We start from the raw sequence: 12,954 nt of genomic DNA on the forward strand, positions 1-12,954 counted from the left end.
TTGGGGAGTGATACCAGTGTAGGCTTAGAACATCAACTATTCCACATAGCCGACAAAAAGGCAGACATAGCTGGGACCCATGTAAGTGCCCATGGCTACACCTTTAGTTTGAAGGAAGTGGGAGGAGCCAAAACAGAAAATATTGAGAACGGGGATGAGTTCTGCCAAACAGAGGAGAGTGGGGTGGAGGGGAACAGGTTGGGTCTGGTGTCTGGAAAGAAGAAATAACCAAGAAATAACTGAGGCTTGTAAGAACGGAACGGCAGTTGTCATGGGGGATTTTAACTTCCACATAGATTGGGTGAACCAGGTTGGTCAAGGAAGTCTTGAGGAGGACTTCATAGAATGCATCCGTGATGGCTTTCTCAAGCAGCATGTTAGTGAACCTACAAGGGAAAATACTATCTTAGATCTAGTTCTGTGCAATGAGACAGGTAAGGTTAACAATCTTGTAGTCAGGGATCCTCTTGGAAAGAGTGATCATAATATGACTGAATTTCACATACAGATGAAGGATGAAATAGTTAGATCTAAAACTAGTGTATTATGCTTGAACGAGGGAGACTACAACAGGATGAGGGAGGAGTTGGCTAATGTGGATTGGGAGCACAGGCTATTTGGTAGGACAGTTGAGAAACAGTGGAATACTTTCAAAGAGATTTTTCACAGTGCTCAACAAAAGTATATTCCAGTCAAAAGTAAGGACAGTAAGTGTGGGGAGAGCCAGCCTTGGATAACTAAGGAAATAAAAGATAGTATCAAATTAAAAGCTCTTGTGTACAAAGTCGCAAAGATTAGTGGGAGACTGGAGGATTGGAAAAACTTTAAAAAGCAACAGAGAACAACTAAACAAAAAATAAGGAAAGGGAAGATAGAGTAAGAAAGTAAATTAGTACAAAATATAAAAACAAATAGCAAAAGTTTTTATAAACGTATAAGGCGGAAGAGAGTGGCTAAAGTCAGCTTAGGTCCCCTGGAAGACGAGAAGGGGAAATTGATATCGGGTGATAAGGAAATGGCTGAGGCATTGAATGACTATTTTGTGTCGGTCTTCACGGTGGAAGACATGTCTAATATGCCAAAGAATGATGTTATGAACGAAATGGGAGGTGAAGACCTCGATAAAATCACTGTCACTAAAGAGATAGTGATGAGCAAACTAGAAGACCTGAAGGTAGATAAGTCCCCTGGTCCTGATGGGATGCATCCCAGGGTGCTGAAGGAATTGATGGAGGTCATAGTAGATGCATTGGTGATCATTTGTCAAAACTCTCTAGACTCTGGGCAGGTCCCAGCGGATTGGAAGACAGCAAATGTCACACCACTTTTTTAAAAAGAATGTAGGCAAAAGACGGGCAACTATAGGCCAGTTAGCTTAACATCTGTGGTTAGGAAAATGCTTGAAGCTGTCATTAAGGAAGAAATAGTGAAACATTTAGAAAGGAGTGGTTCCATTAGACAGATGCAGCATGGATTCAGAAAGGGAAGGTCCTGTTTGACAAACTTACTGGAATTCTTTGAGGACATAATGCGTGCAGTGGATAGAGGGGAACAGGTGGATTTCGTAAGCTTGGATTTCCAGAAGGCGTTTGATAAGGTGCCGCACAAGAGACTTATAAATAAGGTACAGATGCATGGAGTCGGAGGAAGTGTATTGGCATGGATAGTGGATTGGTTAACCAATAGCAGGCAGAGAGTTGGTATAAATGGGTGTTTCTCCAGTTGGCAATCAGTGGTGAGTGGGGTGCCGCAGGGGTCGGTGCTGGGCCCGCAGCTGTTTCCCATTTACATTGATGATTTGGAAGAGGGGACTGAGTGTCGTGTAGCAAAATTTGTTGATGACACTAAACTGAGTGGAAAAGCAAATTGTACAGAGGATGTGGAGAGTCTGCAGTGGGATATAGATAGTTTAAGTGAGTGGGCCAAGGTCTGGCAGATGGAGTACAATGTTGGTAAATGCAAGATCATCCACTTTGGAAGGAATAATAGAAAAGCATTATTATTTAAATGGTGAAAGATTGCAGCATGCGGTTGTGCAAAGGGACTTGGGAGTGCTTGTTCATGAATTGCAAAAGGTTGGCTTGCAGGTATAACAGGTTATTAAGAAGGCAAATGGAATGTTGGCCTTCATTACTAGAGGGATTGAATTCAAGAGCAGGGAGGACATGCTGCAACTATACAGGGTACTGGTGAGGCCGCACCTGGAGTACTGTGTGCAGTTCTGGTCTCCATACTTAAGGAAGGATATTCTGGCTTTGGAGGCAGTGCGGAGGAGGTTCACCAGGTTGATTCCAGGGATGAAGGAGTTAACCTATGAGGAGAGATTGAGTCGCCTGGGACTATACTCTCTGGAGTTCAGAACAATGAGAGGGGATCTTATAGAAACAGACAAAATTTTGAAAGGGATAGATAAGATACAGTTGAAGTCAGAAGTTTACATACACCTTAGCCAAATACATTTAAATTCAGTTTTTCACAATTCCTGACATTTGATCCTAGAAAACATACCCTGTCTTAGATCAGTTAGGATCACTACTTTATTTTAAGAACATGAAATGTCAGAATAATAGTAGAGAGAATGATTTATTTCAGCTTTTATTTCTTTCATCCAACAGAAAATTTGTGGGCAGAATCGAAAAAGTGTGTGCGAGCAAGGAGGCCTACAAACCTGACTCAGTTACACCAGTTCTGTCTGGAGGAATGGAACAAAATTCCAGCAGCTTATTGTGAGAAGCTTGTGGAAGGCTAACCAAAATGTGTGATCCAAGTTAAACAATTTAAAGGCAATGCTACCAAATACTAACAAAGTGTATATAAACTTCTAACCCACTGGGAGTGTGATGAAAGAAATAAAAGCTGAAATAAATCATTCTCTCTACTATTATTCTGACATTTCACATTCTTAAAATAAGGTAGTGATCCTAACTGACCCAAGACAGGGAATGGATTAAATGCCAGGAATTGTGAAAAAACTGAGTTTAAATGCATTTGACTAAGGTGTATGTAAACTTCTGACTTCAACTGTAGAAGTAGGAAAGTTGTTTCCATTGGTAGGTGAGACTAGAACTAGGGGACATTGCCTCAAGATTCAGGGGAGAAGATTTAGGACGGAGATGAGGAGAAACTGTTTTTCCCAGAGAGCGGTGAATCTGTGGAATTCTCTGCCCGGGGAAGCAGTTGAGGCTTCCTCACTAAATATATTTAAGAAACAGTTAGATAGGTTTTTACATAGTAAGGGAATTAAGGGTTATGTGGAAAAGGCAGGTAGATGGAGCTGAGTTTACAGACAGATCAGCCATGATCTTATTGAATGGCAGGGCAGGCTCAATGGGCTGGATGGCCTACTCTTGTTCCTATTTCTTATGTTCTTAAGCAGAAAGCTTTCAAGCCCTCCTGATGGGGAATGGAAATGTATAGGGACTGGACATTCATGGTGAAAATGAGATGATCAGGCCAAAATGAGACCAAGGAAAGACCATGCTCCTCAGAGGAAGTGTGAAAATGACAAAGCCGTGGTCCGACTACAACAGTTTTGAAGGTGACATATCTGAGGAAAATTCTGATATGTTAATCAGGTTGTTACTCACAAAATATGGCTTAGTTTTAAGCAGGAAGAGAGTTCAAGTAGCTTCAGGAAAGTTGGAAGCATTCAGCTTTTGTGAATATAAAGAACCACTGTCTTCTCTTAGTGCATTAAGGTTATGGCATGAACTTCAAGTGGGAGACAAAAAGCTGCTTGTAAAAATAACTGCGAAAACCAAAGGCCAGATGGACGAATGGAAGGACAAAAAGAAAGGTGTCAATAGTGATATGAAAGCAGACGATTCATCAGATGATGTTGTGGTTGAGCAAACCAAGAGGAGAGATCAGATCACAAAGAGAATACCCCAGTGAACTAAATGGATCTTCCCAAGATGCACAAAACTTGAAGAGAGAAGGTGTCTAGAGCTGTCAGAACCACTTGCTGCAGTCTCAGAGTCAACTCCTACAACCACCATGGAGGAGCCCCAGAAGCTGACATTGTTTTCACAGTGGTAAGTCTCACCTGTCACGTGGAGTGATCTCCCTTGTCAGGAAGGATGCTATCCCACAAGAGTAAGAAGTCCTCCACAATGATTAGATCTTTAGGCCTGAATGGGACAATTTAAAATTTACTATGCTGTGAATGTCTGTATATAGTATTGTATTATATAGTATACTGTGTATATAGTTGAGATGCATTCTCTATTGAGCTGGAGTTTATAGCTAAGCAGGGAGGAGTGTTGTGTATTTAATATTTCAATAATATTGAGCAATCTTGTAAATATATTGTAAATATATCTTAGTTTATTTCAATAATTCAATACAGGTATAAATGTGTGAATTACATACATCATCATGCTACCACACCATACATGCGCACCTCGCTTAAAGCAGACACAAAATTAGCTAATACTTCAGACTCTCGTGTCTGCCTTTGAATTAGTTTAAGGTTTTGAAGTTATAATACTTAACAGGACCAATCAGGGATAGAACAGGAAACTTGTGCCTGGAGCCGGAGGAGGTTGGGGAGGTCCTTAATGAATACTGTGCTTCAGTATTCACCAGTGGGAGGGACCTAGACGAATGTGAGGACCATGTTAAACAGGCTGATGTGTAGGAACATGTCAAAGTTAAGAAAGAGGATGTGCTGGAACTTTGGAAAAAAATTGGGATAGCTATGTCCCCAGGGCCATTCAGGATTTACCCCAGGTTACTATGAGAAACAAGAGAAAGATTGCTGTACCTTTGCTGAGATTGTTGTGTGAGGGACATGAGGGACATTTAAGACTCTCAGATAGGCACATGGATGAAAGTAAAATGGAGGGCAATATGTGAGGGAAGGGTCAGATTAATGTTATAGTAGATTAAGTGGTTGGCACAATGGTCCAGAGAGCTTGTACTGTGTTGTAATATTTTACAGCATGTTCTATGTTCTAATTAGTGTTGGAAGAGAATAAAGGATTTAAATGCTGACGGCAAAATTCCATGTATTTCCAACTATTCCACATGTAATGAAGGACTCTCTCATGCAGTGACTGTCATAAAGACAATGCCAATATTGATCTTTTTTTAGTGATCTCAACTGTAGCTAGCATTTGTGCCTCATTATGGATCTAATTGTTATTCCCTTTCCTGTTGTTCTTTGCATTAATTCAGCTGAATTTTACTGGCTGCTGGAGACAGAATGCAAAGTGTTTGTCTGCAAGACAGCTGTTCAATGGTGCTGTAAAACTGGCTCTGAGAGATTAGCGCTGGTGATTCCCAGGTTTAAACCTGAGCAATGTCTAACAATTAATGAGGGCCACACAGGCACTAAATCCCCTGTTCCAAGGATGCAGATTGTCCTATGGCCCTCCTAGAGCAAGGGTTTTGAGAGTATAAATTTTAAGAGCATGAACTCCGGAAATTTATGGACTGACCCAGAAGGGGAAAGAGATCAAAAGAGAACAGCATTAAATCAATATTTTGCTGCGAAGTTTTCCTTGTTTCCATCTTTGTGGGCAGCTGATTCTATATCAGCAACCTTGCGGTAGCAATATCAACAGCTACTGGGAATGTTGTCCTTGCTCTGTGCTGAGGTTTGAGAAATGACTGGAACATAGGACATAGAACATAGCACAGTACAGCACAAGCATTGGCCATTCAGCACACAATGTTGTATTGAAATAATTAAGCTGGTAATTAAATGCCTAATTAAGCTAATCCTTCCTGCCTACAAAATGTCCATATCTTTCCATTCTCTGCAAACAAGAGTCTCTTCGATGTCTCTATCTCTGCCACCCCTGGCAATGCATCCCACACAGTGAAATATTTCAGTGGCAGTCCTTATGGAGTGGACATGCTGTCATTCCTTCACTTCATAGAGGTGAATTTGCTTTTGAAGAACTCTGCTGACAAGCTGCCCCCCTCTCCCTGTCCTGGTCTGGGTGTCTTCCGCCCATTCCCCTGCCACAACCCCTTCGACCTACAGTAGATGCGCACTAGTCTGTGGTAGCTCTTCATTCTTGCCGAAACATCAGGGGTGCAATCCCTTTCTGTTCACTTTTGCCGGTTGAAGCCCGGAGACAGAGAACACTGGTTCAATCGAAGCAACGAAAGCCAAGGAGCAATGTTCCTGTAGGTCTATGATGACCTTTTTAAAAATACTGGTTGGGAGTGGCCCAGAGGATGGATCCTAACAGCTACGGGACACAAATGAATATTGAGCGTGAAAAGATGTGTCCCAAAATCACACTAGGTGCAATTTGTAGTGTCATTTGGAGCTATGACAGCACACATAGGATCCAAACAGGTGAAATTGTCTAGCTTGTCGGGGTGAGGCTATTGCAGAGCATTAGCTGACAATGTGAGCACCAGCTGGGAAATGCTACTATCAGTTAGGGAACACATCCTTGACTGATGTCATAATTGCGTTCCTTCCAAAGGGCATGAAAGTTGCACATGCTAATATTTATCGAGATATAGCACAGAATAGGCCCTACTGGTCCTTCAAGCCCAGCAAACCTTAATTTAACCCCAGCCTAATCATGGAATAATTAAACTGGAGCACCCGGAGGAAACACACACGGTCATGCGGAGAACATACAAAACTCTTTACAGACAGCGGCAGGAACAGGTCACCATGACTTGTGCAGTGTGGAACCATTTCAATGGGCACCACACCGCCAAACCTTTCATCCCTGGTTTCAGATCAATTTACTGTGGCAGAGAGTTACTTCGACGTAAAAAACATGGAAGTCAAGTAGCTCAGGTCAGTCAGCATCAGAATCCTTGGCTTAAGTGCATCAGGAGTCCTCTCTCTCGAAAACTTCACTACTTTTGTGCTTCACAATCTTTTCGTTTTGATTGAGCTCATAATCTATCTCACATTCCAGAGGGAATGTCTGTACCTTTCAAACCAGCGCCAGCTGTGAAACATCTGGAGCTGTACTCTGCCTTGAAGACACAATAGGAATGGACGTCATAGAACACTGAATATTACAGCAGAGGACAGACCCTTCAGCCCACAATCTTGGCCAATATTCTAACCCCCTCTAAGATCAATCTAACCCTTCCTGCTACATTGCCCTCCATTTTTCTACCATCTATATAGTTATGTTTTGTACCACTAAAACATTGAGCTAATTAAAGAGACGACACAGGAGGCATACATGAGGGTTTAACTTTGTGTTAACTTTATATCACATAGTAGCGTTGTGACATATGCAATTCATTTATTTTTATATTCACCCAGTAATGAATTATTTAAATGAACAAGAATGCTAAATCAACAATATATTTACAATATTACTGAAATATTAAATGCACAACACTCCTCCTTGCTTCGCTATGAACTCCAACTCAATAGAGAATGCATCTTAACTATATACACAGTATACACAACAGCTATACAGACATTCAAAGCACAGTAATTCTTTTTAAATCGTCCCATTCAGGCCGAATGATTTAATTGCTGCATAGGTTTTCTTACTCTCGTCATATAACATGGTTCCTGATGGTGGTGGAGAGGTGAGGGGTGGCCACTCTGTTTGTCAGGTGAGACCTATGGCTGTGAAACAATCTCAGGTTCTGGGCCCTCCTCCTTGTAGTTGTGGGAGTTAACTCTGGTACTGCAGGAAGTGTTTCCGACAGCTCTCAACACCTTTCTTTTCCTTTTCTTGACTTTTTGCTCAGGATCTACTTTGATTCTTGCTTCACTCCCGGCCATGGCTTATTTCTCTCTCTTTTACTTTTTCACATTCCTTCTCTCTTTCTTGCTTGTGTTCTTTTTCTCCATCTCCGCTCTTCTTCTCAACTTACTTTCCTTCTTCTAGTTTGTGCATCTTGACTGTGGCAAAATGCATTTAGTTCACTGGCGTATTCTGTTATTAATCCTACTCTTGCTCCCTTCATGATCGGATCTCTCCTCTTGGTTTTCTCATCCACAACATCGTAAGACCATAAGATCATAAGAAATAGGAGCAGAATTAGGCCATTTTGCCCACCAAGTCTTCTCTGCCATTTCATCATGGCTGATCCATTTTCCCTCCCAGCTCCAATCTCCAGCCTTCTCCCCATATCCCTTCATGCCCTGACAAATCCAAGAATCTATCAATCCCTGCCTTAAATTTTCCCAATGATTTGGCCTCCACAGCTACCTGTGGCAATCAATTCTACAGATTCACCACTCTCTGGCTAAATAAATTATGCCTCATTTCCATTTTAAAAAGATGCCCCTCTATTCTGAGGATGTGTCCTCTGGTCTTAGACTCCTCCACCACAGGAATAATCCACTCTATCGAGGCCATTCGACATTCGATAGGTTTCAATGAGGTCCCTCATCATTCTTCTGAATTCCAGTGATTAAAGGCCCAGAGCCATCGTATGACAAACCTTTCAATCACAGAACCATTTTTGTGAAACTCCTCTCCAATGTCAGCACTTCCTTTCTTGGATATGGGGCCCAAAACTGCTCAAAATTCTCCAAATGAGGCCTCATCAGTGTATAATAAAACCTTAACATTACATCCTTGCTTTTATATTCTAGTCCTCTCGAAATGAATGCTAACATGGAATTTGCCTTCCTCACCACTGACTCAATCTGCAAGTCAATCTTCAGGGAATGCTACAATTCCCTTTGCACCTCAGATTTTTGATTTTTATCTCCATTCAGAAAATAGTCTACACTTTTATATCTTCTAACGAAGTACACAACATCAGCTCATTTCCTTTGTCTATCCTGCTTGTTATTTCTTCAAAGAACTCCAACAAATCTGTAAGGCAAAACTTTCCCTTGAGGAAATCATGCTAACTACAGTCTACTTTATCATGTACCTTCAAGTACCCTGAAGCCACATCCTTAGCAATTGATTCCAACATCTTCCCAGCCACTGAAGTCAGACCAACTGGTCTATATTTTTTTTCTTTTGTCTCTCCCCGTTATTGAAGGGTGGAATGACATTTTCAATTTTCCATTCCTCCAGAACCATACCAGGATCAACTGAATCTTGAAAAATCATTACCAATGTCTCCAGAATCACTTCAGCCACCTCCTTCAAAACCGTGGGGTTTAAACCATCTGGTCCAGGTGACTTATCTATCTTCAGACTTTTCAGTTTCCCAAGAACCTTCTCCCTAGTAATGGCAACTTCACACACTTCTGCCCCCAACACTCTTGAACTTTCAGCATATTGCTCGTGTCTTCCACAGTGAAGACTAATGCAAAATACTTATTCAATTCATCCAGCAGTTCCTTGTTTCCCATTGCTACCTCTCCAGTATCATTTTCCAGTGGTCTGATATCTACTCTTGCCTCTCTTTTACACTTCATCTACCTGAAAAAACTTTTGGTATCTTCTTTAATATCAATAGCTAACATATCCTCCAACAAGTTCTCCATTTTTGGCCTTCCTTTCATCTAGCTGAGCTTTGGTCTTTGCATCTACTTTTACAAGCAGCTTTTTATCTCTCATTTGATGTCCGTGCAATAACCTTACTGCACACAGAGTGAGCTCTGGTTCTTTACACTCACAAAAGCTGAATGCTTCCAAATTTCCTGAAGCTCCTTGAATTCTCTCCCATGGTCATTCCTTGGTCCAATATACTTTCCAATCAGAGGCACAGAGGTTGGTACCAACACCTGTCTGTCCTCTATTGGGCAGTGGTTCATGGTGTTCAGCATGGAGACAGTTGTGACGTCATTCTGCACTGGACCATTCACAATTTGCCTTAGGGTGCCTCTGTTGCAGGGGCTGTGGCATGCAAAGGATGGATGGATCTCCAATCAAGTTGTAGTTGTCTCAGCCAATCACATTCCCAGCAATGGTGGCCCTCCTGTTTTTACTGCATAGAAATGCAATGTTGTTTGTTGGCTGTTGTATTTCACTGTTACGAATATCATTCCCACATGAGTTACCTTTTCTCCAGTATATGTTCTTATTTGGATTTTAATGATTTTTTTTCCGGGGTAAGCCACTTTGCTTGTCTATTGTAGTTTTCACATCGTAAATCTCAGTCCTGTGTAACTCTCATCATTATCAGATTTTTCATCAACAGTATACAAATAAGTGCTCCTTTTGAAACTGCAACTTGACTTTTTAACTGTTTTCTCTTCCCTGTGCAGTCCATTTATTTTTGTCTTCCTGACATACCATCAGAACTTGGATCTGGCGCAAGTGTGGAGAGGGAGACACATGGAAGTGGGTCAACAGTTCTGTGAATTTACTGAGAACTGTTGCAGAATTAAAGGATCAGGAAAACAATAAAATGCTAGGCCAACAGATAAATGTTAAATGCCAACACTGAAGCTGGAAGCAATAACAAATACCACTCCTTCACAGCATCAGTCGAAACAATAGTCCTCTTTCCAGCATAAGGACGAGGGTAAGCAGGGAGCATAAACTTTGCTGTGCTTTTGGTCAAGCCTTGACAAGGCTAGAATGAAAAGAAAGGAGATAAATTCCGCCATAGCTGGAATGTACATGCTCACGGGAGCAATTGCTGAACCTCTGGTGCAGCCCGTCAGTGGCGGCATCTAGACCTCAGGCAGAGTCTGTGTTTGCCGTACGTACTCACGGGAGCAATTGCTGAACCTGTTGTTCATCCCGCCTGCAGCAGCATCTAGACCTCAGGCAGAATCCATGTTCGTCACACATACTTTTTGTATGTTTCCTACCTTTTTGCATTTTCTGCAATTTTGGCCTTTAAATCTGCATTGAGCCCCTGGCACAATAGTAACACAATGTTTTTGGCCAGGCCAGTTTCTCTCAGTACATCATTAAGCCCACCAATGAACCGACCATGCTTAGACAATCTCTTCAGTTCATCCACATCCCCTTCCTTTTGATTCCACTTTTGGAACCTAAAGCATTCTGCAATCAACAATAGTTTTGGTTCTGAATGATTCTGCCTTACTTTCCCAATATCAGCAAAGCTCATTTCAGCTGGTTTGGTTGAAGCAGTCAACCTCCTAAGGAAACTCTATGCCTTTAAATCCAATGCATTTAGAAAAATTGCTACTTGTTTCTCATTGGCTATTTCATTTGCATGAAGTTTCTGCTCAGTTCACTCTGTATACAATACACAGTTATCTGTTGTGTAATGGAACACATCAATCTTTCCGATGTAGTGATGTACGACCTGGTACTCACTGTTTATGGACCCACAAATTCTTCCGTTTTCTCCCATTTCTAACTCGAGTAAGTGCTGTGCTGCTTTTTAAAAACTTGACCATTTATTGCTGTGCTTTTCCTTTAACCCAAACATCTTACTGCACTTCAACTGGTAGATCTTGGGTTTGTTTAAAAGTTCCTCATCACCACTGTTAGGTTTTGTCACTCCAAAACGTTAAACTATTTCAAAAGGAAGACACGGGAGTTTGAAATGTGAATCTAACTTCGTGTTTATTTTAAGTGAGTTTCACACGTATCACATGGTAGCACCTTGGCGTATGCAATTGACTTATTTTTACATATTACCTGTAGTGAATTATTTAAACAAAAGTGCTCAATCAACAACATATTTACAATATTATTTAAACATTACTGAAATATTAACTACGTAGCGTACATGCCTGTCTAGGTGTTTCTTAAATGTTGCTAATGTATCTGCCTCTATCACCACCCCTGGCAGGGCGTTCCACACACAACCTACCTCTGAGATTCCTTCCTGTACTTCCCACCATTTGCCATAAAATTAAGCCCTGTTATGTCATTAGCATTCCGCCCGTGTTCCACTTCATCCAGGCATAAGGAGGGTGATTGACAAAGCCCGGAGTGTTAACATATACAGGACTATCATCATTCTTTACAGGAACAGGTGGCAGTGGAGTGGCCAGTGCCTTTCTTTGCAGAGACTGGGGTGCCAGATATAGATGTGGAGGTAACTTCTCAAGGTCAGCTGGAGTGTAATGTTTCAATGTTTAGTGACTGTAACCGGAGTGGTTTGTTTAGCAAGCTGTGTGAAGGTGTGAAATCTGCTGCTCCAGAAATGGTTTCAGCGCATATTTTCCACGTGTCCATTTGCCATTTGTGCTTTAAATAGAGTAGACAATATAGTGACCCTTCCTGTACTGTCACTTAGCGACAGTGGCTGAGAACGGAGTCCAATTTTCCATGAGTTTCTTGTGTTACAATCGCTGCCTCTAAAATTATCCCAAGTTCCTCAAGTAATCCAAAAGGTTGGAAAAAAAATCATCATTTGAATGATGAAGCCTGAGCTTAAAGCACACTCACACAGCTTTCTGTTCCCAGTCCCTCCATTGTAACCTCGGCAGGACTAGCAGCCTGCCCCAAATCTTCTCTCAGTCCTGGCATCTTTAACATCCTCTGTTCCTTCTCTCCAACACTGACAGCTACATTACACACCTTCCTTTACTATATATATACAGTATATATGATATACTTTTATATGATATAGTATGATATACAGTATATCAAAATTATAGTTTGTTATGATTATGTGAAGCATTTTGGGATCTTTTATTGCATTAACACTGTTAACGTCAATGCAAGTTAATGACAGGCAAAGTCAGAGAATCTCACCATTCCCTGATTTCGGCAAAAGATGGAAGAGACTATGCAGGCCACTCCTGACTGACCTGTTCAGTAAGTCCCCTGACCCATAGCCCTGCAAATCTTTCCCCTTTAGGTATTTACCCAGCTGTCCTTTGAGGAGTAGGTGGCAAAGTGAAATATTGAGGAGGATGGAGTAGTGGGGGGAGAAGAAGATGCAGAGGGAAGAAGAGGAGCTGGAAGAGGAGAGATACAGGGCGAGGAGTGGGAGAGGAAGAAGGAGAGGATGAGGAGGAGTAAGAGAGGGAGATTAGGTGGCGAGAAAAAATGGAAGAGGAGGGGAGGAGGAGGAAGAGGCAGAATAGAGGAAAGGAGGATGAGGAGAGGAGAGCGAGGAAGAAGAGGAGGGACACAAGGAGGAGGGGAGGAGGAAGAGGTGGAT

The sequence above is a fragment of the Hemitrygon akajei genome, chromosome 32, assembly GCF_048418815.1.
Source record: "Hemitrygon akajei chromosome 32, sHemAka1.3, whole genome shotgun sequence".
Taxonomy (NCBI): Eukaryota; Metazoa; Chordata; class Chondrichthyes; order Myliobatiformes; family Dasyatidae; genus Hemitrygon; species Hemitrygon akajei.